At 38.1% G+C, this 27,817-nt stretch overlaps 1 protein-coding gene and 1 non-coding gene across 9 annotated transcripts in view; one reads left to right on the top strand and one right to left on the bottom strand.

Moving 5' to 3' along the window:
* The window catches only part of NSD3 (nuclear receptor binding SET domain protein 3), a 102,719-nt gene extending 79,385 nt beyond the window's left edge, over positions 1–23,334 (bottom strand). For 6 of the 8 annotated variants that reach the window (XM_054566010.1, XM_054566013.1, XM_054566016.1 and 3 more), the window contains exon 1: positions 22,877–23,334. The gene's annotated coding sequence lies outside the window, so the exon portion shown is untranslated. Of the gene's footprint in view, positions 1–8,369; positions 8,475–22,876 lie in introns of all 8 variants that reach the window. The other 2 variants (XM_054566011.1, XM_054566018.1) reach the window with 2 other exon arrangements.
* On the top strand, positions 9,852–10,042 carry LOC129064916 (U2 spliceosomal RNA). The gene has a single exon (XR_008528530.1). It is a non-coding gene; the product is annotated as a U2 spliceosomal RNA (small nuclear RNA).
* Positions 23,335–27,817: the final 4,483 nt, after the last annotated feature.

The following is a 27,817-nucleotide window of genomic DNA, read 5'->3' as shown; positions in this document are numbered from 1 at the left end:
TGCCAGAAGGAGAAGCGCAAGAGCAAGAAATAGGAGATCTATCTGAAAAAATAATGAAAAAAGACTTCCCTAATTTGGTGAAGGAAGTAGACATGCAAGCCCAGGAAACAGAGAGAGTCCCAAACAAGATGGACACAAAGAGGCCTACTTCAAGACATATCATAATTAAAATGCCAAAGATTAAAGAAAGAGAATCTTAAAAGCAGCAAGAGAAAAGCAGATAATTACCTACAGGGGAGTTCCCATAAGACTGTCAGCTGACTTCTAAAAAGAAACTTTGCAGGCTAGAAGGGATTGGCAAGAAGTATTCGAAGTGATGAAAAGCAAGGACCTACAACCTAGATTACTCTATCCAGCAAAGCTATCATTTAGAATCAAGGGGCAGATAAAGTGTTTCCCAGACAAGGTAAAGCTAAAGGAGTTCATCATCACCAAACCATTATTATATGAAATGTTAAAGGGACTTACTTAAGAAAAAGATCAAAACTATGAACAATAAAATGTCAATTAATACATAGCTATCTACAATTGAATCTAAAAAACAAACTAAGCAAACGAGCGGAACAGAAACAGAATCATAGAAATGGAGAACATTGAAATGGTGGTTGGTGCGACAGGGTCTGGGAGAACAGGGGAAAGGTGAAGGGATTAAGAAGTACAAAGTGGTAGTTAAAGAATAGGCAGGAGGATGTTAAGGGCAGGTGAAGGAAATGGAGTTGCCAAAGAATTTACATGCATGACCCATGGGCATGAACAAAGGAGGGGAGATCACCAGAGAGAGTAGAGGTGCTGGATGGAAGGGGCAAGAGGGAAAAACTGGGACAACTGTAACAGCATAATCAATACAAAATAAAGTAAAATAAAATCAAAAAATAAGAACAAAAAGAATTAAACGGTGTTACCATTACAGCAGACATTTGAGAGAAGAACAATGTTCACTAAGGAGGTATTTCAACCATGAAAGACAGGAAGGATGTGGATTTAGGTGTTCTTAACCTACTAATTTTAAAACCACTTAGTGCAAGACACCAAATATTCTCACACCTTTGTCCTTAATAAATCCATGATAAAGATGGTATACAGTGGTACCTCGGTACTCGTTGTTAATTCATTCTGGAACTCATGAAAGTGCCGAAACTGATGAGTAGCGAACTACGAAGCATTTTCTCTTGCGGGGCAGCACTGCGACTCATACAAGTTCTAGCAAGTGCAACGAGTTCTGAGCAAGTGCTGAGTGCGGAAACATTTTTTTCTTCAAAATGCAATAGGTACAGGGTTTGACGCGTTTTGAAGCTGATGAGTACCAAGGTATGACTGTATTTTAATTTTCTTGCTTTATTAAAGCAAGAAATGCTTTAATAATAATGACTAACATTTGAGGGCTTACTATGTGCCAATACTATCCTAAATGCTTCACATTTGTTATATTATTTTATTCCTCATAACACCCCTTTGAGGAAATACTATTACTACCCCCTTTTACAACTGAAAAGTAAAGGCAAGCAGGATTAAGTAATTTGTTCATAGTCAAGCATCTTGTAAATGGAGGACTTGAACACAGGTACTCTGTTCCACAGCGCTGGCTTGGTGAGTAAGCTCATTTCCTACAGTCCCTAAATACGTAAAGCAAATAGCAACAAAAACAAGATAGTCCCACTTAATGTTTCACATTTCCTCAGTGCCATTCCTACGAGTCAACAATTTGGTGGGAGATTACACATACTACTCTTCCACCTATTCTAACATGTACTTCCAAGTAAATGAACACACCAAAGGCAAATAATTTATAACAAATTCTTCCTCTGACCAATGTTTCTAGATTTTTTTAAAGACAAATAAATCAGTAAATACTTTTTATTAATTTTGTTAAAACTGTCTATAAGCAGTTTTAAAGAAAGAAAGTTGAAAATTATCAACTAAAGATTTAAGGCTTTTATTTATTTACCAACTTATTCATGAGAGGAGTGATAATAGAAACGTTTATAGAATCCTTAAATGAAATTTAAAGGGAAAAAAAGCATGTCTGTGGTTCAGATGAACAGCTTGAGGCTATAAATATCAATTAAGTATTCATAATATCTTAAATGTATAGTCTGAGTCAGTTTAACAGATTCTCAAAATGAACAATTCTATTTGGTAGACCATACATATTGCTGGGTTCTATTTGACAGAATTACATGCTCTACTGTATATACTTATTTTTCTATGTTTAACACCAGCCTCCTCTTCTCCAAAAAGTTTTTGTATTTTATTATACATCAAAATTCCTCATATTGATATCACTATTCAAGCTTTTTGAAATCAGAAATGGTTCTAAGATGTCATGTAAATTGCCTATTTTTGTTTTCAGACCCATCAACCCTTAAATACATTCCTAGGTTATTTAATTTATACATCTAACCAAAACACTTTCCTTATTAAAATTCTTCAATAATTCCTAGAGAAAGTGAAAGCACCCCGGTCAACAGAGCACATAAGGCCCTCCAAGCAAGGTCTCTACCTATGCCTCCAACCTCAAGTCACTTCTGTACACTAGTAATGTGAAATTACTAGTAATTACTGTACACACTATGGTTTTATGCCACTGTGCCTTTTTACTAATGTTATCTCTAGTGCCTAATATGCCCTTTGACATATATATTTTTGGCTTGACCTTTAACCATTTTTTGAGCTCAAAAAGTCATCTCCAAGAAGTTGTAACTTAAGCTGTAGGCTAGTGTGAGTAACTTTCCTGTTACTAAGATACACTATGCAGGCCTCTTAGAATTAATCATGAAACAACCTGTTTATGTGGTTTTCTTTCTAGCGGGAAGTAATTCTTTTCATCCATGTTCTCCAAGAACCCAAAACCAACATTCAGAGGAGAGGTTTAAGGAATCTTTTCAACTGAACTACATAAACTTAAGGGAGTTATTACATATAAATGAAATGCTTTAAAGAGTTGTTGAGGGTCTTTCCACGGAGAATGCAAGAGAATATAAATGCAGTTACAGTCTCCTCAGGTAATATCCTTCACAAAATCTGACTGATAACTGCTTATCTTGCCACTACTGAGATTCTCCTTAGTTCTGGGCAAACCATCAAAGCCTAAAGCACCAAGAGGCTGGCAGGAAGTCAAATGAATTTCCAGGAAGAGTCTATTAATCCAACAAAAGGCCAAAAGACATGAAATTCAGAACCTGAAGCATTCAACATAACATTTTCCATCATAGTTAACTGAACTGGCATGAATGTCAATCTTTATTTTCCAAATCTCTTCTATTATGATCATACTAAAAATTATATATTTTATGTACTAATATATTTATTATATATACTTACATAGTATATATAAGTATATATAAATATCTAATGTATTAATATATATTAATTATTTATATATACACTACATAATAGTATATATAAATATTTTTTATATCTATAAAATCAGCCCTGGCTGGTGTGGTTCAGTGGATTTAGCGCCAGCCTGCAAATCAAAGGGTTGCCAGTTCGATCTCAGTCAGGGCACACGCCTGGGTTGTGGGCCAGGTCCCCAGTAGGGGGCATGTGAGAAGCAAACACACATTGATGTCTCTCTTCCTCTGTGCCTAAAAATAAATTCTTTTAAAAAAATAAAAAATGTATAATCAATAATACTAAAATGCCAAGCATACGTGATATATCAACATTAGAATTTTTACAGCCAAATACTTAGTAGAATACAATGGGATTTCCACAATGGAGAAGAGGGTAATCTTCCTTTACCCCAGGATAAACAAGAGATCCAGATGTTTCTTTCTGTGAACTGTTCCAAGAAACATTTCTCATGATTTATGATAAATCCACAGTCTGCATGTGTTTCTATAGTAACAGGAATAGAACGCGTGCACACAGCCTACAGTAATGAATCAGCTATGTTAGTTCTTGAAAACCTGGCATTTTTACTGTTCAAAGATTTCTATGACAAAACATTTAAAGTGAAAAATTTAAGACATACTATTGAAAAATTAGGGATCATTTTGTTTTAAAGCAAAAAAAATCTAAATTCAGTATATAAAGGCAAGCTTAAGTACGCATTCTTTGAGATGTAATAAGATAAAACTATCAAATATATTAATGTACTCATTTCTAACTGAATGATCTCTTAATGTTTGAAAATTGGATCCTGTAATGAAATGAATTCAGGACATACACACATTTCCCCCCACCCCGGAAAACTTCGTCAACTATGACTCATATTTAATGATTGAGTATGAAGATTTCTTGATGACAGCATCAAGGGAGATTTTCATTTTATTATTTTCCCCTCAAATCTACACAAAGAAAATAATGGGATGGGGGAGTTAACTTTTTAAAAAAATGTGGTCCATTATTTTCAGTATATAGGTTATCAAGAGTGAAACCAGAGCCTCTGTAAAAAAAACCTTGAAAACAATGCTTGAACCGTAGGAAGAATGCTAAAATCCCCTAATGCCAGGGTTTTAAAAGAGACTCTTTTTGGTTCTATGTTCTAGTCACATTTTAATCTAATTATATGATCAGAGTGATCTGTATTGCCCATTTGGCTTTCATAATTTAAAAATTATTTAATTGTTAATAATGTAATAACAACAGTATATCATTAAAAAGATTAGAGGTATGTTACTCTATTTTATTATGCCTATTTAAAAGTGTAAGCCATTCATCCTGTACGGAAGTAAGGAGTTAGGAAATCAAGAAAAAGGCTAAGACTCGAAAGGGCAGGCAGCTATGGAAAAATTGGGAAAGATCACCAAGAGCAATGATATATCATTAGAGACCAAGGCTAAGGTCATCCATACCCTCATATTCCCAATTACTATATACAAATACAGAAGGTGGACAGTAAAGAAGGCTGATAGGAAGAAAATTTGATTTATTTGAAATATAGTCTTTGAGGAGAGCTCTAAAGATACCCTGGATCCCCCAGAAAGACAACCAGCTGGGTCCTAGAGCAAATTAAGCCCGAAACATCACTGGGGGCAAAAATGACAAAATTGAAGCTGTCTTACTTTGGGTGTATCCTGAGAAGGCAGGTTTCCTTGGAAGAGACAATACTGCTGGGAGAAATGGGAGGCAACAGGAAAAGAGGAAGACCAAATATGAGATGGATTGACTCCATAAAAAAAAGCAACAGGCATGAGTCTGCTGGAGCTTTGCAGGGCTGTTCAGGACAAGACAGGACAGGAAGGACATCGTTCCCTTGTAGAGTCACCAGGAGTTAAAGCTGACTCACTGGCAGGGAAACACACACAAGGAGGTGAATATTTTTATAGAGCCCAAATATACACATTTAAAAATTGGCAAACACCAACTGCTGTTAAGTACGAACAGGACGCAAATTACACTAAAAAAAGAAAATCAATATTCTTCCATCACAAGGCTTTCTACAGTTTAACAACAACAGTAAAAAAAAATCAGGTGTGAGGGTGGGGGTTATGGAAAAAAAAATCAACCTCTTGGTTCTAAGAACTTGACCACACCTCTATACTACCGAAAAGGAAATCAACGACAATGTTTACCTTTTGTTCACCAAACAGCAGCTAAAATTGATAGCATCTAGTCTAGCTCTGCTACAGACACTGAGCAAATAACTGAATTTGGTATAGTGACTACACAACTCTATGTCAATCTTTCAGACAAAGTGGATCCTGCTTGGAAACTTTTATCAAGAAAATTTGAAGAGGTTGTTCCAGTTGTCTTTAAATGATCTCATCCTTTGAGGGAACAAAAACCATTATCAGATTATAAGATTTACTATTTTATCTACAAACAAAAGAAAGTGCTTTTAACACCATCCAAGTGTGATACAGTTGGTAGTTACAGCTATTCATAAAAGTTCTAACCACAGTGGTATAAAAGCTAACTATTTCTGGCTAAATTTGAGCATTTCTCTCTCTCAAAATTTGTTAAATTCCCTTAGTAATGCAAATACTTGGACTTCTGACTCTGAGGCTGTTATATAATGATATTAACTCTAGAGGTACTTAACAAATTTTTAATTTTCTTATGACTTTTTAAATAAAAATCAAGGATATCAAGATTATAAGGTTTGAAAAGGGTGCTGGTTAAACTTCTGAGTCATTTAAAGAGGTTTACTATGTTCTGGTTGAGGCTAACTCTTTGAACAGCTAATGATATGATTGAGGGGAAAATATTTTATTTTCTGAACTATTTTTCAGCAATTATATTAATAAAATATAAAATTTCCAAGTGACATAAAGGGCTTATAGTATGTAAAATAAATGCTCTAAATTAGTAAACCTTATCTGGGTATCTTGACTTAAAGGTACTTTCCAAGGTCGCCTTTTAAAAAGAACTCTAGGCTGCTGACTAATTTCTGCATTAAACTGGAAAATCTGCTTGCTTTAAAAAATAATTCAGAAGAGAACACATTCCTTTTATATTTTCACATGATTTTACTCACTTATCCACCAAGACACAAAGTAAATCATGTCATTTTTAATACAATTACTGACAACACGCATCCAAATCAGTGTTCTCACTGTCTATATATAATAAATTCAAACTATCAACAGAAGACACCCTTCTGCAACAGGGCTTGCTACATGACATTTGCTCATTAAGAAGCTAAGCAAAAACATAAAATTGGCCACTCTCTTCAATAAATGAAAGAGAAATACAATGTGAATTTGATGCTTAAACAATGAAAACAAAGCAGAAATAAATACTGATGGTATGTGCTTCTTTTCGCCCCAACTAAGGCACAGTATTTCTGTCATACTTTCTAAAAGACACAGTAACATTCCCACAGGATGCCCTGCTAATCTATAAATTTTATTCAATTTAAATAAGAATGCTCTCACAAAAGGCTATATATTGTGTATTTCCATTTGTATGAAATGTCCAGAATAGAAAAATCTGTAGAGACAAAGATTAGAGGCTGCCAGAGGCTGGAGGAAGAAGGAATGGAGTGACTGCTAATGGATATGGGATCTCTTTTTGGGGTAATGAAACCACAGAAATGTACACTTTAAAGGGGTAAATTGTATGGTATATGAATTATCTTTTTTAAAAAAATGCTCCAAAAGAAATCAAGAAAGCAATTACGTATCTTTCTCAACAATAAACTGTACAATATCCATTCAAAAAATGACTGGTTTGAATATACACTAAATGTGCTCAAAACAGCCCTGGCTAGGGGTGGCTAAGCTGTTTGAAGCATTGTCCTATACACCAAAGGATTGCGGGTTCCATCCCCAGCCAGGCACATACCTAGGTTGCGGGTCTGTAAAAAGTTTGTATTTCCAAAGCTACAGTAATTAAAATATGAGGTACTGGTAAAGGGACAGACAAGGTAGCAGAGTAAGATCCGAGACACAGGCCAAGGCTCTATGGGAATTTAGCATATTAACAGGAGAGGTACTACAGATGGGCAAGGGAAAAAACCAGAAGATTTTAAGAATGTTACTAGGAAAATGGCTCATCGATATACAAAAAAGAAAATTAGATCCTCAACATATAATATACCAAACTCCAGGTGGCTTAAAGACCAAATATGGAAAGTAAGACTTAAAAACTTCTAAGGTAAAACACCAACAAAAAACAGAAGTAGATTTTTTATGAACTCAAGGTAGGGAAGGATTTCTTAAATACACAGAGTATAACACAAAGGAAATAGGTAATAAGCAATATTAATTTTAAAAACCATATACCAAAAGACAACACAAACAAGTGAAAAGACAAGCCCCCCAGACTGGGAGAAGATAAATACAATGCAGAAAACAAAGCTGAGTTCTAACTCCCCAACTTTCTTGCGAATGTTCCCAGTTTGTACTATGTTCATTGGTTCTACCTTATCATTTCTCATCTGGATAAGAGCAACAGCTTCCAAACTGTTCTGCCTGTTTCCAAAGTTATCCACCTCCAATCTGCTCTGTAGAGTACTGACAGTACTTAAAAAAAGAAAAAAGCCAACCCCCACCCCCGCATATTTAATACTCTCCCATGGCTCTCCATGCCTTAGGACAAAATCCGAAAGCAGGAGACCTTTCTTGATTTAGCTTCTACTGACTTGCCTAGTCTCCTCCCCTGCCGCTTCAGCTTTCACACCTAGTCCACCACCAGTCTGGCATTTTCTCTCCTCAATCATTCATCCTTTAGGATTCTATTCAGATGTGTTAAAATACTCCAAAAAACTTTCCCAGGCTGACCTTCACACATCACACACCCTAAGAAGCCAGGTCAAGTACTCTCTTCTGCTGGCATAGCATTCTATGTATACTCCACTGTAGCATTTAATACATGGTAAAGGGCCATCTTGACCTAAATAAAGGAAGGGTGCACATGTGTGTAAGTGAACGTGATCTTAAAACATTTGTGTAAGAAATAACAGTAAAATACTTTATTACATCAGTTCTGGATACCAGCTGCTGTCAATTGCCCTCTGTAGGCTGAGACAATGTTGGGCCGAGGTTCACGCGAGCTCCTTCTTCCTTCCCATTCTGCCGCTGCTACTATAATGGGAAGGAGACCAAAAGTTATAGCCAGGTTCTCCCCACCCCAACCTACAAAGGCTTCTCTAATAAAACAAGTATTTATTGAACACTTACTATTCACCCGACACTGGGCTAAGCACTAAAGTTATAGGGATAAAAATTTAGGCATGGTCCCTACAATCATAAAATTACATTATTACTGGAGACAGAAAAGCAAAACGCAAAGTACAAGAGATGAGGCTCAGAAATGGTTCCTGGTAAGGTTCATTCATTCATTTCATATTGAGTGCCTTTATTTTGTTTAGTCCTGAGAACTAGAGATAAGAGGTGAGCAAGAAAGATCGGATGGCAGAAAGGGACAAGTGCCCTAGATGACCACAGAAAACTCCTGAGTTGAGAAGTTAGGGGATGTGAGAACAGAGAGAGGATGCAAGGGAGCTCAGACATTTCCAGGTTTAGGAAACAAAAAGCCCTAACCTGCCGGGAGGGAGAAGAGCTCCTTTGCTACATTATCTAAAAGGATTTTCAGTTCTGTTACAAACTTTCACCGCTTAGTATCACAGCTTCCATATGATTTAGATTACTAGAAAAGCCCTTCTTGATATATTACAATCCCAAATTACAAATATTTAATGAGAGCGCACTACTTAATCCAGAGAAACAGAAACAATTTAGATACCAAAGAATATAGAAAGACTGGCAGTTTATTTTGAAGACATGGGACTGCCTCATCTCTGAATCCCCAAGCCAACTGGAAAGCCTGGCACATTATCAATAAACAAATACATCGTAAACAGAAGGGAGTCCTGTAGTGAAGGGACCATAGGATTGGTTTAACAATTGAAATATTTTAATATGAACTAATAATCATTAAGTAATTAGCACTGTTGAAATCCCACGGTCTGTCTGTTAACACTGTGTGTTTAGAATTAACTATACAGATTTACCTTTTCCTTCCTAAGAAAGGTCATGAATAAAGCTAGAAAGTGTCTGCACTATGATTATTTATATATCCAACACAAAACCAAGCAAACAGCAGAAAAAAGATCGGACAGCTGAGAAGAAGGCAAGCTTCCTCAAAGCTCATGAACAGGCTGCCGAGAGCTAATAAACCAAACACAATTTTCTATGATGATTTTTTTATGTAAAGACAATAAACTTATTGGCCAACTAAAAAAAGGTTATGGGTTGTTTTACTACTAAAATATTTAGTGTATTTAAGATTTTCAGTTTCTAACCACCAAAATTTCTGGGTCGCATGGATTTGTGGGTGATTTTCACAAACATATGGGGGTGGGAGTTTGCCATGGTGATGACAGCACTAGTGAGAAGAACGGTTTTTCAAAATCTGTTCACTTAAATATATATTAACCACGGTTAAAAAAAAAAAGTCTCATCACATCTTGACTCTTGGCTAAGATCAAGCACGGTATTTGTTCTCATCCGTTTAATATCTGGTATGTCTTTTATCTGAGGACAATCGATTAAGTGCATTTTTTGAAGCAGGGAGATGGAATAGGAGCTTGCCATGTCCACTCCATGCATCGCCCCAGTTACGCAGTACTTCCAGGAACGGTGCGCAAAAAACAAAAACGAGACACCTCTCGACGGAAATTTATTTTATAAAGGTAAATAATGTGGTAAAAAAGGTAAAGGTAAAAAAACCTAAGTAAAAAGGTTTTCATTCACATCTTAAAACACTGCTAACTACTTTAAAATATGTCTAGCAATAGATAAGTAAAAATAAAATCCTTTCTACACTTACCATGTTGGCATTTCAAAATCAGAATCAAATCACTAATTTACTATAAGAAATACTTACTGTAATAAAATCTTTGATCTCCCACTACTCTCAGATAACTGAAACCAATATCAGGCAAATATTGCTTACATTAGTTAAACTGACTATGTCCACTACACACCGATGTTCATCTGTGGATCATAAGTCAAAACGACACAGGAGGAAATGAGGCCTTAGCAGTTCTCCTCTCCATCCCAACCAATGGCACAGAAGTGAATCTGAGTGAATTTCTTAATCTCTGTCTAAGAGCTTAGGAAATGAAGCTAAATACTCAAAAACTGACTATGGAGATACTTCCTCACATTTTTGTCCATTTTGTCAACTCAATTGCATTTTAGGTCGGGGGGCTTTAGTTGGTACATACGTGTACGTCTGGACAAAAGTTTGTTTTTAAAATAAAGAGTTCCCATAGAAACATTTCTATATGAAATCGTAACTAGTCACCTTAAATTACCCACACTAACTCTGCCAAGTAAATAATTCTCTTAAGTAAATGATTAAAAGCTGAGCCTCACCTTGCCTACTCCCAGACTCCAAATGGCATGTTACTCCAGATCCATCTCTTACTCCTCACAGAGTCCCTTTTTTTGGTTTCGTTTTGTCTGTGACATAGTTCATTACTGAATACCAACTATGTACCAAACCATGTTCTAGGTCCTGGGAAATCAAGGGAAAGCGATTCTGGTCTATAAACAAGAAAATTTCAGATACTGTTAAGCCAATAAATCAGGGTAATATGATACAGTGACTGGGGGGCTAGACTGTTATAAAAAGGGTTCCTGAAATCAAAACCCAAGATTGGAAAAAAAGAAGTGAAGAGGCCTGGCTGGTGTGGCTCAGTTGGTTGGAGCATCATCCCATAACCGAAAGGTTGCAGGTTCCATTCCCAGTCAGGACACATACCTAGGCTGCGGGTTCAATCCCCCATCCTCTGTCCGGGCTCAGGCTCTAGAATCATTAGGATCCCAGGTCCAGGTGCGTATGGGAGACAACCAAGTGATGTTTCTCTCTCCCATCAATGCTTCTCTCTTTACTTTCCCCTCTCCCTTTCTCTCTCTCTAAAAGCAATGGAAAAAAAAAAAAAAAAGTCCTCAGGTGAGGATAAGAAAAAAGAAAAAAAGTGAAGAGATAATCATCAGGTATATCTTTTACTTCCTATGGAGTTCTCTTTGTTTGAAAGGCTTCTGAGGTATGACTATTGTAAAAAGATTTAAATAATATTTTAGTTAAGTATTCCACATAACATAAGAAGCTTCAATTTTAAATATTATTTAACCATAACTACCCCAAAATACTACTGAAATGAACTCATTTTGTTGGTCAGCAGACTAGTCTGTTAATAATTACATAAATTAAAAGAATTTAAAATAATATTTTAGCTTTCCAATAACTATTACTAAGTTGTTTCCTGTGAATGGATTTATGCAGTAAGATAGTAAACATTTTTTAAAAATGAGATTTTAAAAACTCAAACTCACATAAACATACACATACAGTAATCACAAGAACAATGAATGTGAAAATGTCTACTTTTACTTAATTCTTTCCCTTCACTAAGAATATCTAAATCTCTCCTAGCCACATGTGGCCATTTAATTTTAAATAAACTAGAATGAAGTAAAATGAAAAACTTAGTTCTCAGGTATACCAGCCACATTTCAAGTGTTCAATATCCACACGTAGCTAATGACCATGGACATTGGACAGCACGGATGTAGAGCATGTCCATCATCGCAGAAAATTCTATTGGACAATGCTGATGTAAATTACTTTTCATATTTGACCTAAACAAAAACATCCCCCAAAACATTATAAGGTTAATCATAAACTTTTTTAAAAAATTGGTGAATAGTACTGTGAAGCTAGAAAGAAGACCCCTAAGAGGAAGTTTAGTAATCAGATCTATATCTAAAGAATAAGACAGACTCAGATAAATCTGGGGATAAGCAAAAATGTACTCTGACATTAGGCTTGCAATCATAAAACCTTAGTTTTTGTTCTGATTCTACCTCTAACTCAGCTACCTAATTTTGAAGAGATGCAACATCCTAAGGTTTTTCTTTATAGCCCATAATGTAGGTTAATTCAGGTGATCCAGATAACCTGAAATAACCCAAAACAATGGGAAAATGGGCTGTGATTCCTCCTAGTTATTAATACATAAAAGTATCTGGATTTTTCATTCTGACAAGAATATATGTGGTGTAAAATTAACTTTAATATCTTGCCTATCATATTAACATTATTAAAGATGTTCATTATTTGTAATAGCAAACAGTTATATAAATTCACAACCAACATCTCTTTACATAAATAAGATTTTAGGGGGTGGAATGAGCACTATCACAATATTTCTTTCTATAAAATTCTCTAAGTAAATAATCAAGGTGTGTCAGAGAGACGACACATTGTCTCCTACTTTTTTAAATTCTTTAGAGCAACACTATTTTTAAAAGCATAACTGTACTACTCCAGGATCTGCTTAAACTCTAGTGTTGTCATCCCAAATATTTTTTGAAACTTTCACTTCAAGTTTTTCTACTAAAAATGTGTTAAGTAATGGTCAAAGACATTAAAATATCCTATATTAGGACATGGCCTTCATGAAAGAAACTCGATTATGAAATCCAAAAATCTATACCTTATTTCATTTCACCAGAAACCCTGTCACTAAATACAATCACACAATTATCACTTGACTATGATTCCATTAAGTTACACAACATTTTAGGTTGCTTTGTCATTCTTATTTCTTTTCTGACCAAACCACATAGTATTGAACAGCCTTGTATCAATACAAAGCTTACTAGTAAAACACTCTGTTTTCCTTATCAATTTGGTTTAACCTCAACTGCCTTCACTTTATTTTTGACCACACCCATCAATAACAGACATGGTGTTGCCACTTGAAGAAAATATAGATTATTTTCCAATCCCTTACATCAAGGGTACTGGCTCACACTGAGAATTACCTGATATCTAGTAAACTGACAAGTTCATCCATCTACCTCTTTTTTTCCCCTACCTCTTTCTCCAACAAACTAATAATAAAATGGTTTCTCGGGCTGGTTCTTAAAATTTTGCAAGTGTTAACGCTTTCCTTTCCTTTCCTTTGTGTTCTTCATTCCCCAGAGCAAGACATAAAGAGAATGCATTACAGAAATGATATGTAGCTTTTAAAGGATTGGCAATTTATCACAATATCTAAATTATACTAAGTTTATCTTTTCTATAAAGACCAGGGTTTTTTTTGACTCATCAGGTTTAGCACTTCAGCATTTCAGGTTCAACTATATTCAACATGTTGTTTTCAAAATAAACAATAAAAGTTAGAACATAAGTCACTTCCTACCATAAAATCAAAATTTACATTATCACTTATTTCCTTAATCAGAACATTAAGTGTTGGTGAAGCTATAGCCATCATGCTGTTGTAACAACAGCGCTGCTAAATTTGGACTGGGAGGGTAACTTCACGTTCACACTTGTGCCAGCATGAATTCTCTTACCGAGTGAGAAACGCCCACATAACCCGTGCAAACATTCTGATCATTAGTTAACTTTTAACTTCTATCGAAGTTAGTTTAGGCCAACCAAGTTTATTTCCTCATCTATTAAACATGCAACTAAAGATCAGTTTGTTTTGCATGTGTTATTTTTCTTATATTAAAAAAAAGTCATTATCAGCTGTATCCTGATACAGCTCTAGGCACACTCTAGCACTTCTAATTTGGATCCCTAGAACTCCAGAACATAGTCATTTTCATCTCTCCTTCAGAGATAAGACCACTGAGCCTCAGTGGCAAGAGATACAGTGGGGAAAGGAACTTAGATTTCCTTGGCTCTCGCCCTAAACTCCACTGACCAGAGTTTTGTTTTGTTTTGTTTTCAAAGATGTTTTGTTAAATGGCTTAAAGCAAATAGAACTGTCAGGGTCAAAGTCAGTTAGAGCAAAGCAAACCTCTCATAAAAAAAGAAAACCAGGCCCTGGCTGGGTAGCTCAGCTGGTTAGGGCATTATCCGTATGCGCCAAGGTTGCAGGTTTGATCCCCAGTCAGGGCACATCAGCTAATGAATACATAAATAAGCGAAATAACTAGTCACTGTTTCTCTCTCTCCTCTGTCTCTATCCCTTTCTCCCTCTCTCTCTTCCTTCCTCTCTCTAAAAGCAGTAAGTCTAAAAATTTTTAAAAAAACAAAAAAGCTTTCCCAATGTGGACAAGTTTGCAACATTATATAGGTATAGCAGAATTTCTATAAACATTTTCTAAAATAAGGTATTTCTAAGTAACATTTGAATGAAAAGGAATGTCTTTTAAACCACATACAACACTCTCCATTGCACTGTACACTTTAACTGGGTGAACTGTATGGTACATGAATTCTCAATAAAACTGGTAGTTAAAAAAAAACTTTCTGGAGAACAATTTGAAAATATGTGTCAACAGCTTCTGAAATGTCCATATTTTTTAAGTAACTTTACTTCCAAGAATTTACTGTAATAAAATAATCACAGTAATAGTTTTTTTAACATCATCAAATTATAATACTCCCAAATTACAAACTACCATCAACAGAATGGAAAACATTTTTTACAATGAAATTTATGTTAATTTTGTAAATCACAGTATCAAAAACATTATTTCATAATAAAGCACGTTACAAAAGAATATAAATGTACAATTCCAATTTGTAAAAAACTATATATACATGAAAAAACACTGGAAGAATACAGAACAAAATGTTAATAGTAGTTACTTACAGTTAGTAGGATTTCAGGTACTATTAATCTTTATATCTTACTGATTTTCAATTTCCCTACAATAAACCATGCTTTCATAACTTAAACATAGTAAATGTTACTTTAAAACTATTGGCCACTTAGGAAAGTATGAATTTTCCATTAAAAGATAAAAACTAACAGGGTCATCAGCATTTCAGCATTTCTTCAGGGGTAGAGAGAGAGTGTGTGTGTAAACACCTTAGGTAATACCTTAATCTCAATACTTCACTCACTCAGTAAAATTTGATCAAGGCATCATTGTGCAGGTGATAACAATACAGAGACCATGAGACCATAAGATGACCAAAAGCATATTAACTATACTTCATACACAAAGCCAAACTACCTCATTAAGATTTTTAAAATAATTATATCACCCTGACTGGTGTAGCTTAGTGGGTTGGACACGGTCCTGCGAACCCAAAGATCACCTGTTCCACTCCCGGTCAGGGCAAACGTCTGGGTTGGGGGCCAGGTCCCCACTTGGGGCGCTGGAGAAGCAACCCACTGTGTTTCCTTTCGCATGTAGATGCTTCTGGCCCTTTTTCTCATTCCCTTCCCCTCCCTCTAAAAACAAATAAATAAAATTTAAAAAATATTAATTACACCAAGTCATCTTTGCTTCCACTTAGAAAAACTCAACATCTTTTGTGGGGTGGGGAGTGGGGGCTGGCCAGGTTGCTAATTTGGCTGGAGTATTGTCCTGTACACCAAACGGGTACAGGTTCCATCCCAAAACAGGGCATGTATGGGAGGCAACTGATCAATGTTTCTCACATTGATTTCTCGCGTTCTCTTTCTCCCTCCTCCCTCCCCCCACTTCCTGTCTCTCTAAAATCAATAAACATATCCTTGGGTGAAGTTAAAAACAATTCTTTGGGTGGAGGACATTAGCAAGGAACATCTTTAACCTTCAGTCAGAATAAAAAAAGAATGCCATTCTATTGTTACAGAAAGGAATTCAAGGATATGGTAAAGCACAGCAAGAAGTTTCTCACCACGATCAACCGTGAAATGCTATATTCTAATATATCTGAGTCCTGTAGAAATCATAAAGATGAAGACAGCTTAAAGTGACAAAATTATAGTAACCAAATAAAGGATTTATGTAGGTAGAGGTGCTATAAAAATGTCTTTCTCAAAGTTCACAATGCAGAGTTTTATGTAAACTGACTGTATTGGGCAAGTGTGTGTGGGGGGGGGACATCCAACTTTTTCTGCCATCAAAATCCTCGAAAGCCAACATTTAACCTTTCCAAACATGTAATTAAAAAAGAAAAAGCCTAGAAAACCCAGGGAAGTACAATCAATTAAGTTTCGTCAGTTTCAAAAGAAATTTGGTTCACGGAGGTAAAATACAACAATAGTAAGAAGCAGGCAGAGGCACCTTGGATGAAGAGTCAAACACAGATCGTCACTGCTGATCACTTCTCAGGTTAATAACTTTTTGAATGGTTTACATTAACGTGAAAGCAAGAGAGTCAAAGTAGTTTTTGTAAAATAAGACACTGAGGAGATTACGAGTATAGGCAAATTTGATGTGTTCTAAGCAAAAGTGTACAAGATTAGAATTTGCACATTAATCTAAAACCAAGTCATTAAATCCCATCAAAAAGTGCAAAAGAGATGAACTCTGAATAAACAATGCTCTGTATAAAATGGCATAATTCTTGTAGGATTCAGTATTTTGTTTCACAATCGTTAATAAAGTCCCAAGATTTCAAATCACTAAAAGACTATACTAAATATTAGAAAGCTGTCTAGATAATCCTTTTGATAATAACAATTAAAAACTCATCATTCAGTTTTTACGTTTGCTGACTCCTCATGGTACATTTAGGTTTTACGGTCTTTTCTTTATGTCATGTTTCACAACTGTAAAGTTTTTTAAATGCTTATTTTTAAAATTTCTGGGTGTTTTTGCTTTTTTAAATATAGTTTTCTTAAGACTCCACAGGTAAGAAATGTTAGAAACACAAGATTAAACAGATGCAATATTGTCTTGGCTATGACCAAGTACCAATGAGAAAATCTCTGTATGACACTTAACTTTCTTCTTCATCTCAAATCAATTTGATAAACTAAATTTTGTTTTATCCACAAAATCCCAGGAAGCCACACATTTTTTAAATTTAAAATATCTACTTATATATTTCAGGAGGCTTGTATATGTTACCCCAAAATAAGAAAAAACATGTCCTATGGCAGAAAAATACACTATCCTTACATTAAAAATTAATGCTTGTCTATCGAAGTAAGTAACGCAGGCTATTAAGAAAACGTCAAGAAACACACACCCATACAGAGGTGGGCAAAAGTACGTTAACAGTTATGAGTACATGAAAAAGTTTTTCCTTGTACTACTATTTATTAATTATTGTATTATTTTCCATATGAACAACTATAAGCCTACTTTTGCCCACCCCTATATATATTTTTTTATCTTCTAAAAAGTGATCAGTCTGTTAGGCCTGAAAAGTTCCTGAAATCTCAATTTTCCATCTTTAAACTTTTTTTTTTCTTTTATTGATTCTGAAGAGAGGGGAAGGAAGGGAGAAAGAGAGGGAGAGAAACATCGATATGAGAAATATCAATGCCTCCTGCACATGCCCTGACTGGGGACGGACCCTGTAGCACGTGACCTGACCAGGAATCAAACCGGCAACTGTTTGGTTTGCCTACAAAGACCAACCAAGCCACATTAGCCAGGGCTCAATTTTCAGTCTTTAAATTAAGTTAAATATTTCTTCTGCTTTCTAACTTCACATTAAAAGGGAAAAAACTTAAGTTATTGTGAGGGAATTATATCCAACATTTTGGAAGGCGTAATATAATGTGAAGTATTAAGTAATAATATATTCCTATGGTTAAAAATGGAAACTGTATGAATATAAAAAAATTTCATTTTCCTATTCACTTTCTCCTCAATATAGCCCTAAATCTAGATGAAAAAGGGAACTTAGTAAGAAAAAAGTTACTGTAGATGAGTCAATGATGACACAGATCTACATTTGTTTCAAAATAAGCCAAGAACCCATTTTCAAAGAGCTTTCCAGATTCAAAATCTTGTCAATAAACCGATGTACTTTAGGAATGACAACACACATCCATCTAGTTCTAGTTTAGAAATGAATGTTCTCTAAACTCACAAAACTTAAAAGTATGTCTTTAACCTTCTTTTCATGCCACACTATAGAGACACAACATGAAACATAAGTGTTTAAAAAGTACTTAAGTTCTTAGGTGAACAACCAAAACCAAAAACAAAACTCTGTAAGCTTTAAAAAAAATGTGTTCGGTAGTCATAGTATAATCAATTTCTTAAATTTACCATTATTAATATTTATAAAAGATTACTTTGCAGAAATAAAGCTCATCATTCATCAAAAACTCAGCACTGGACACATTTATTAACAAAGGAATAAATCATCTTAATTGCACTTTCAAATTTAATAGTCATCTTAAAGTAAAGCTAAAAACACCATTGCTATCAAGCAGCAAATTTTATGGATAGACACCAAATTCTAAAGCCTTTTAAAACTTTAATAATTTTATTTTTTTTTAGTGTCTAAAGCAAACTATCTTTTTGTTTTAAAAGAACCCAATAATATCCATGGTAACTTATTTTCTTCTTGATAGACAAAAATAATAATAAAAAAATAATAATCAACAGTGCCTAAGATTTTTAAAAACTTGTTTGCAAGGAGGTATTTCTGAAGTTCATTTTTTAAAATTTACCAGTGTCTCAATTTTGTTTCCAAGTTGTCTTCCAAGACATGATGGACCTCTTATTTTTTCATTTCATGGCTATCGTATTTCACTGATAATTTTACTGAAAAAGGAAAAATTTTACCCCAAGCCACTTCAATACACAAAGACACACTTCAAGATACTTGGACATGATTCATTTCTGCATTCAGAAATACTCTGTACACATGCTATATGAAAACATAGTTAACAAGATATGAAAATACAGAAGCATGATCCTTTGCCTCACTGCAACTTAATCCTCTTACATTCATTATACTGAATGTGCCTAACCTTGAGAATTCTCCCTCACCTTGAGCTTTCACAGAAAGCTCAAGTACTTTCATAATAATGAAGTAATGTGACTAGTGTAAAGATCCAGGTAACAGGCTGTCACCAAAGCCTCAGTTTTCTCTCTTGTAAAATAAAGTAGTGGGACTATATCTCTTTTCTATTTAAATAGGCTGTTAGGGACTTAATTCAGGGCCTGCTCTATTACTCATAATGCAAAAACCTGTTAACAACCTAATGCAAATTAATATTCCAAACAATGAAATACTGTATGACCCTTAAAAAAAAAAAGAAGCTGTAGATCCCTAAGAGCTCATTTAAAAGGATGTTCCAGCTAGCCTGTTAAAACAAAAATGTAAAATGTCGACACTATGACCCAATTTATATGCATTTTAAGACATATACATATATGTACAGAAATGTTCTTGGATACACAAGAAACTTCAAATGATCATTGGTGGGAAATAGGGTGTTAACTTTTTTTAACCTCTTAGCCTTTTACGATATTTGAAAACAAATTTTAAATAATGAACATGTATTATTTTAATGAATTTTTTTAAAAAGACAACTAAAAGTAAAGATCTGTTGATTCCAGTTCTATAATTAGAAAAGACCTGGGTTCAAATACTGGCTTTGCTATTTAACACGCGTGATGTTAAGCTACTTAACCTCAATTTTCCCATCTGTAAAAGGGAGTTGTTAATTCTAACCTCACACAACCGTCTGCAGAGTAAAAGAAAATCATGCACGGCCTTGACTGATGTGGCTCAGTGGACTGAGTGCATGCCTGAGAACGGAAAGGTTGCTGGTTCAATTCCTGGTCAGGGCACGTGTCTGGGTTGCGGGCCAGGCTCCCAGCTGGGAGTCTGAGAGGCAACGGATCGATGTATCTCTAGCACATTGCTGTTTCTCTCCCTCTCTTTCTCCCTCCCTTCTCCTCTCTCTAAAAGTAAATAAATAAAATCTTAAAAAAAATCATGCATGTAAAACACTCAGATAGCACATTGTAAGAGGTCAACCATTAGCAGCTACGACGACGATTATTGTGAGTGTTATTATAAACCCCACAAACTGAGAGAATTTAGAATCAGACTTGCCAATTCACTCAAAATGACCAATCTCAGAGACAACCAATTTCCTTTACTCAAAACTCATTCAATCAGGTTGTATAAGAGCATATGTATGAACTTAAGGTTAAAAAAAAAACCCTCCAAAACCTTCTCACAGGTAGCAGGTGTGCTGATAGATATGGCAATCAGAGCAAAGTCTGAGTTTTAATTAAGCATCTAACTAGATAGCCTTCTTCATCATATGGATACCTACTCAAGAGGCCAGAAGACTCATGACAACAGGGCGAGAGACTCTGATCTTTACAAAATGGTGAATACATAGAAATACACTTTTTCCCCTGTAATTCAAGCTGCCAACATGAGTTTTTTATTTTAAGATAAACAATTTCTCACGTCCCTAAAAAAAATTATGGCACTAATAGTTTATGCACATAATTGATGATTTAATTACAAATAACATGTCAAACGAGTGGCAATATAAAAATGTAATCTCCATAAAAATGTTTCCAAAAAAGCTTACTGAATGGCTTTTTGAGTGGAACTTTTCTTCACAAAATTTTCAAAAATTCAGGCTGAGTATTATCAAATCAAAATACCCCAAGCTGTAAATCTGGCCTTCATACCAAAAGCATTCTCACAAAGTACCACTCTAACAATACTCAATTTCATTTGTCCAAAAGACCAAGAACACATCCTAAAGTATATAACAACTGAAAAAATGTTGCATTAAGGTAGATTAAATGAACATGTAGTACAACTAGTTTGACCCATCATATTACAATTTTAACAAGCCTTCCTGGTATTAGAGAACAGTTCCAATATCAATATGATGAATTAAAGTTTAGATCATCCCAATTACAATTATAAAACAAAATAAGAGGTCACACATGCATTTAATCCTTTTCAATATGAAAAAAAACGAGGCTCAACTTTATTTACTCTAAGTTTGTCAGGATTTAAACTTTTAGAATAGTAACTATTTCATATCACACAAATGGTTACATCTGAATACACTGAAGAGTTACTGTAGCTTTCCTGAAAGTGACCTGAAGTTTCCACCAAAAATACTGGCACCTCAATGAGGCTCTGAGAACTGCATGCCCACTTCATAGATTTTTGCAGTATGCTGAACTGGCATTTGAAGATTGCATTGAGCTAGCTACATGAAAGCAAAGATAAGGGAACAGAGTTTATAAAAAAAAAGAAAAAGAAAAACACTTCTTAACCAATAAGCAAGAGCGATCAGAAACACCATTTTAAAATACTACACACATTTCTAATTTTCTAACATTCAAAATACAGTAAACAGATTAACCTACGGCAAGACCTTCCCACCCCTTCTCACCCCCACATAGTGCTTTGCCAAGAGCACAAACCCACGTGAAATAACTAATGCAATTTCCTTGTTTACTTAAAGAATTGCAGAAAACATGTTGACTGCTTCCCAGGCCTCTGAAACAAATGACTATTTGAAAGACTTTCACGGTCATGTTTCAAATAAGAGTAGAAATGATTCGTTCAGCTAGTAAAAATATAGTCTTAACTTTATAAAAAGGGTTAACTTTCACACTGCAGTTCATTAGCATGCCCTGTTTGCAACCAGAAAGGGGGGGGGGGCAGCAAAACACACAAGATGGAAAACATCACTACCTCCTTTGGTGGTTATGAATAATTTTAAATGACCTCAAGATGGAAGGGAAGGGTTCATGAATAGAAAGAAAGGGGGTTAACCATCTGAAATGGCCCCTTAAAGATTCACACTGATGTCGGAGAGAAGGAATTTATTTACACTGCAGTGCCTGGCAGCAAACATGGCTGCCCCTGCCCCTTTTAAATCTGAGGAGTCTTTACTCCCTCACCAAAACCATCAAATTACGGCCCTGTCTCTCCCTCTCTCCCTGTCTTGCTACGATAACACTAACACTTCCCTTCAAAACGGTAAAACCCACACCTCCCCATTTCACAACAATCACAACACCATAACCACTTGCTTCTCTATTCTCCAGCATTGAAAAAAAATGCACAGAATACACACAAATATAGGAACAAAAGGCTTTCCCTTCCTAACACTTAAAAAAAACCCTTCCCCTTCTTTTTCCCCCACTCTGTAATGTCGCCAGTTCCTATCATTTTCAACGTTCAGTGAATCTCCTTCCCTATTCCAATACTAGGTCTTCTAGTTTCCTGAGTCTATTTCCTACCTTCCTTTTGCATCCTGTCTCAATCATTTCTCCTCCCTTTTCCTAATCCGCCTTTTCCTCCACTTCCACTCCCTCGTTCCTCCCTTTATGCCCACTTCTCCATCAAAGTCTATCTCCTTCCCCATACTCTCCTAGTCCCCACCCCCTAACACCGAACCTCTCTATTTCTCAATCTACCCAGGTCTCCAAATCTAACTCTGCTCCTCTTTCCCTGCCCCTCCCCCGTTCCATCTTTATCCCCGCCCCCATCCACCTCTACTCCCAATTCCCAGTTCAACACCACTCCATCACTTAACCCAATCCCACCTCCCCTGCCCCACCTCCCAATCCCCTTCACACCCCCCACCTTGCCCTCTGCTCCTCCTTCTGGGCTCCCCTCGAACCCTTACAGGCCACTCGCTTGTCCTCCGATCGCGGCAAGGCTCCCTCTCCCTAGCCTGATTCCAATCCCCAGGTCGCCCCCTCCTCGGCCCTTCCAACACACATACACGCGCGCACACACACAAACACGCACGCATTCACTTTACCTTCAGTTTGTTCCATTCTAACCCCCCGGCCGTGTCAGTACGATCACAGGAGAGACACGGAGGCCCGGAGCGGGGCTGGGGTGCAGGCAGCCGCCGGGGCTGCGGGGGCAGAAGACGGAACCAAGCTAGGCCGCATGAAATCCCCGGGCTAGATTTCCCTCGCGCCGGCTGCCTCTGCCATGGCGGCGTGCACGGAGGAGGGCCACGGTAGGGCCGGGCCGGGCGCCGAGAGGAGAGGAGGAAGGCTGCGGGAGGTGGGGGAGGCAGGGGAGGCGGAGGGATGGGGGACGCCGCGCAGCCGCTGCTACCGGAGAGGAGCCTAGGGCTGGCGGCCGGACCGGGGCGGCAAGGTCCTCCGGGTCGAGACGGCCTTCGCACGCGTCTCCGCCTTGATCCTGGCCGTCGCGCCGCCCGCTCCCGCCGCCGCCACCGACGCCGCGCACAAAGCCCCCCCAACCCCGACTCTCGGAGCGCCGCCGCCGCCGCCAAATCTTCAGCCGCTCACTGGCTGCCGGGCCGCGGCGCCTACCGGGAAATGCAGTCCCGGGTTCGGGGTGCGGGGGGCGAAAGGAGGAAGAGACTAGTCAGCGGGGCGGGAAGGAGGGGCCAGAGCGAGAACGAGAACTGAGCCGTCCGAGGGAGTCCAGACGAGAAGTGAGACCGCTGGCCGGAGAGGCAGGCGGAGCGGAAGGAAGGAGGCAAAGGAGAGTCAAAACAAAACACAACTGGGAGACAGGAAGGCAGGTTAAAGGTTGGGCCTGTGTAACATCGCGCTCGTGCGTGTGACATGTACCATGAAAGCACGTATATTAAACACCAGCGGCACTGCTAGACAATCCCTACGTGTTAGAAGTAACCCACTAACGGGCGCCCGGTTAAGACGACCCGGCAAAGGTACAACAATCTGGGTGCCCCCTTGGCTGGCTTCTGTGCGACAGCTGTCAGAGAAGAGCTGCCTCTTGCATATGGGTCTGCGTCTGGACACCATGGCAGCAATTTCAGGCGCGATCCTCAGGGGCAGTCTCTCTTTCAGCCCTGCCCGCTTCAGCCGGATGCTACGCCCGCTCGCTCCCCTTGGCATTAGAAGGCTTTGGCGGCATCTCAAGCTCCGTAGGAAAGCGCCGACCTCCCCGGCAGGTACCGGCCCGCACGCCTTCTTCCTGCTCGCCCTGCGGGCCCGGAGGCTTGTGGGTAACGAGGAGCAGAGTTGCGCTCCAAAGCACCCCAGACCCGAGGGCCCAGAGGGCCCTGTGCCCATCACGTGCCTGGGCCTTCTGCTGCTCGCTGCCAGAACTTCCTTTCCAGGGATGAGAGGGCGTTTGTCCTAGAGAAAGTTCATGCAAGAATGACACGAGGAAGACGAGTCAAAATTCTCTCTCTCCCTCCCCATCGTAGTAAATATATGTTAAACAATGGAAGGTCCTGGGGACGAGAGGGACGGGGGTGACACACTAAAGTGTTCTTCCAGGAGTGTGCGGATTTGGTGATACTTTCTGGGGGCTGTTTGTAATGACTAGAATGTTGCAGCACAGAGAATGTACAAAGAAAATACAGGTAGCAATTAGATGAGAAACCAAAACTGCTCTCTGCTCTGAGAATAATAAAGCCGTATCACTACTTGATGTTACAGGCTCCATAGATGTTATAGAGCTGGATCTATTTAGTACCCTTACAAGAAATTCCTGATATCTTTAAATACCACTTAAATAAGAAATTAAGTTTCCTACAGATCAATTATTTTAATGATTACTAAGTATTAGCTTGTTCAAACATAACCCTGTTGATAATACTAAGGATGATACTCAGAATTACATGTTCCTGTCACTATTAAGCATTAAATATTTCTAAAACTATGCTTGAGTAATAGCTACACTTTGTGTAGTAACAAACATTGAAGGAATCAATAAATCACATTGTTTGTTTTAAATGCCTAAATGCCCTTTGGGAACACAGGCCTCCAAAGGGGGGCACCTAAGCTTATTTTAGTTTGATTCTATCATCTGGAAAGTAAGGTTAACTTGGTCTTTTTTTCTGCCCTGGCCAGTGTGGCTCAGTAGACTGGGCATTGAACTGCAAAGTGAAAGCTCGCAATGACCAGTCAGAGCACAACGACCCTGGTCAGGGCACACACATTGATGTTTCCTGTCCCTCTCTTCCCCTCTCTCTAAAAATAAACACATAAAATCTTTTTTAAAATTGTTATTACAGTTGTCCCAATTTTCCCGTTGCTCTCCCTGCCCCGCCCACCCCTCATGAATAAATAAAATCTTTTAAAAGTTTGGTCTTTTTTCTTTTTTTGCTATCATCCTTTCTATTTCTTCTGTTCTTTTCCACCTTCCCATGTTTACATTGTTTTATTGATAAACTGCTGCCTTGACCGGACAACTGGATTTTCCTCTTGAGGAAAATCTGTTTGCCCCTGGGGGTTTTATTTTGGTTTTCTTCCAAAACTATGCTGACAAGAGTTTAAAATTAAAGTTATGTTGTTGGCAGCAGTGAGGACACCACCAGGTGTTAGACTTTCTAAGGATGCAAAAATATTCCTCTTACTTCCCTGGGAGACATTTCACACCGGGGGAAATATTCATATATTGTATTCACTTACAACCACATGCAGTGAAAATCATTAAGTATTCATAAACCAGATAAAGGATTCCAAGATCTCTATTTGAAAGATGAGCTATATTTTTCCACTGTGGCCATATGTCAGCAATCCTATTCTGAAAAGGGAAGGGTTAAGAATTTTTCTCATTGAAATTCATTTGTTCAAAGCAATGTCTGCTTTATGTTACTAAAACTGGCAACTTTTTGACTTTCAGGATCAGTGATTTACAATATAAGGAGTTTTTAGCTATGATCTTCAAAAAAGAAACAAAAAAGTTTTTCTCCCGAATTGTCCCTGGTTATTAGATTGCTGTCTTAATGACCTGTTTGCTCATTTCTTTGGAGAAGAGGAAGCATGTTCTGAACCTCAGATGTTAGATGCTAAAAGTGATTATTTTTAATGACCATTTCCCTAAATATGGCTCCAGATCAAATATTATTAACAACGTATTTTTTAATGTTTTGCAAAAAGAGACTATGCATCTACCTCACATTGTGGTAGACAGACATGAGCAGAGCAGGGATGATGGGCCAGGTACAAAAGGTCACCATGGTGGGAAGCCGAGGGTACCTAGAAACAGGTAAAACTGGGAAAACAGAAAACAAGGACCTTGCCCAGTGTAAACTTTCCTCCCCTGGCATATTGTTCACTCGTCATGTGATTTAGACCCCCTGACCTTTCATATCACTGGTCATGCAATTCAGACCCAACTAAGACCTGTCCTTCCCTGGCTTGTGCAAGTCACACAGATTAGACCCCCTTAGTGGGGAAATGCATAAGGGGGCCGGAGAATAGCTTTAAGCATTAAGTCCCCAGAACGATAAGGTTACTCATAGAAAACTATGGGTACATGGTAGTGTTTAATTTATGAAATTGTGAAAATTATACCCTACCTTTTTAGAGCTCAAAATTTACCATTGGGAATTTTCAGGAAAAGAAAAAAAACTAAAAAGACCAAAACTTTGCAGAATTTTTTTAATTCTAGTAAACATAGAATGTGAAGTGAAACCCTTATGTGCAAAGTTGGGCATCAGACAAGCACAAAGGGCCCTCTAGTGGCCAAACTGAAAAGTTTTTGCCTAGTTAACATAGTTGATCCATTTAGTTGCTAGATGAAAAATGCTTTGTGAATTAAAAAAAAAAAAACAAAACCCCCTGAAATTTAATACCCGCCATCTTTCATTCTTACAAATGTGCAGCCCAGATGAGTAGCCTTGTCAGTTAACATGTTAAGCGAAGTGTTTTCCGTGAGAAAGCTATTCCTTGCTGTCTGGTGTTAGTCAAAGTAGAGCCTCAATTTTTTTCTTCCTTCTAGAGCCAGGTAAAATGGATGGGGAGAGAAAGCTAGGGAGCAAACACATTTCTAGGTCTTTCACTTTCCCAAGATGGCTCACTTGCCCGTCCTAGGAACTGAAGTGTCCCCAAACCTGCACAGCTACTGTAACATACATTTTAAGTATTATCTGAGATTTTTACAGAAAGTACTGACCATAAACAATACCTGTTAAGACAACATTTATAAAACAATTTCAGATCACACAGCATTAGTCTTGGGCCAGCGGGGTGTTTTCCTTACCCCTCCCGCCCTTTCTGCCACTCCCTCTTTCCACGGCTCTCCCCGCCTCAGCTGCGCAGCTGGAGGGGGTGGGGGGGGGGAGAAGGAAATACAGAAACATGATGTAATTCGTGACTCCAAGATGGTTACCGTGGCGACTATGAGGCATTCGCGCTAGCGGGAAGGTAAAAAAGCCTTCTGTAATCCAGCTTTCAGTGAAGGGTTTTCAGGGAGGGATAGCCCACAACCTATAGAGACTGGGCAGGCAGAAGAACGTCAGCCTTCCTTCCCGCCCCCCACCCCAGCACAGTCTCCTTAAACTAAACCCACTAGGGAAATAAGTAATCTTGCCTGTGGGAACTAGACCTCGCCACCCTCTGGGATGCTACCACGAAGGACGCCCTCGCGCCCCGGAATTTGAGAGCCCATTGGCGGGTGGTGTCGTCATCCAGAGTGACGTCCCCGGCGGGGAACGTGGTGGAGCCATAGAGACGGCCTCGGGCCCCTCTAGCTTGGGGAACTGGGGGCGAGGGGGATCGGGAAGGGGCTGGAGGACCGAGGCGGCCGTTCCCGGGAGCCGGCCAGAGGAGGTAGGGCTGGGCGGGCCGAGTCCTCACGCCGTGACTTGGTGGGTCGTGCCCGCCGGCCTTCCTGCGGCGCCCACTGCCTCGGCACCCTGCTCCTCCCAGCATCGCCCAGTTTTCCCGACCGCTTCCAGTTGCCCCCGCGCTGTCCTCAGCCCTTGACCTTGTGCTCCTGCCCGCCCAACAACTTTGGGGCT

The sequence above is a fragment of the Pteronotus mesoamericanus genome, unplaced genomic scaffold, assembly GCF_021234165.1.
Source record: "Pteronotus mesoamericanus isolate MK-2021 breed Mesoamerican mustached bat unplaced genomic scaffold, CSHL_Meso_final contig_169, whole genome shotgun sequence".
NCBI lineage: Eukaryota > Metazoa > Chordata > Mammalia > Chiroptera > Mormoopidae > Pteronotus > Pteronotus mesoamericanus.
The sequence above is the reverse complement of the archived record's forward strand: the minus strand, read 5'-3'. Positions and strand labels throughout refer to the sequence as shown.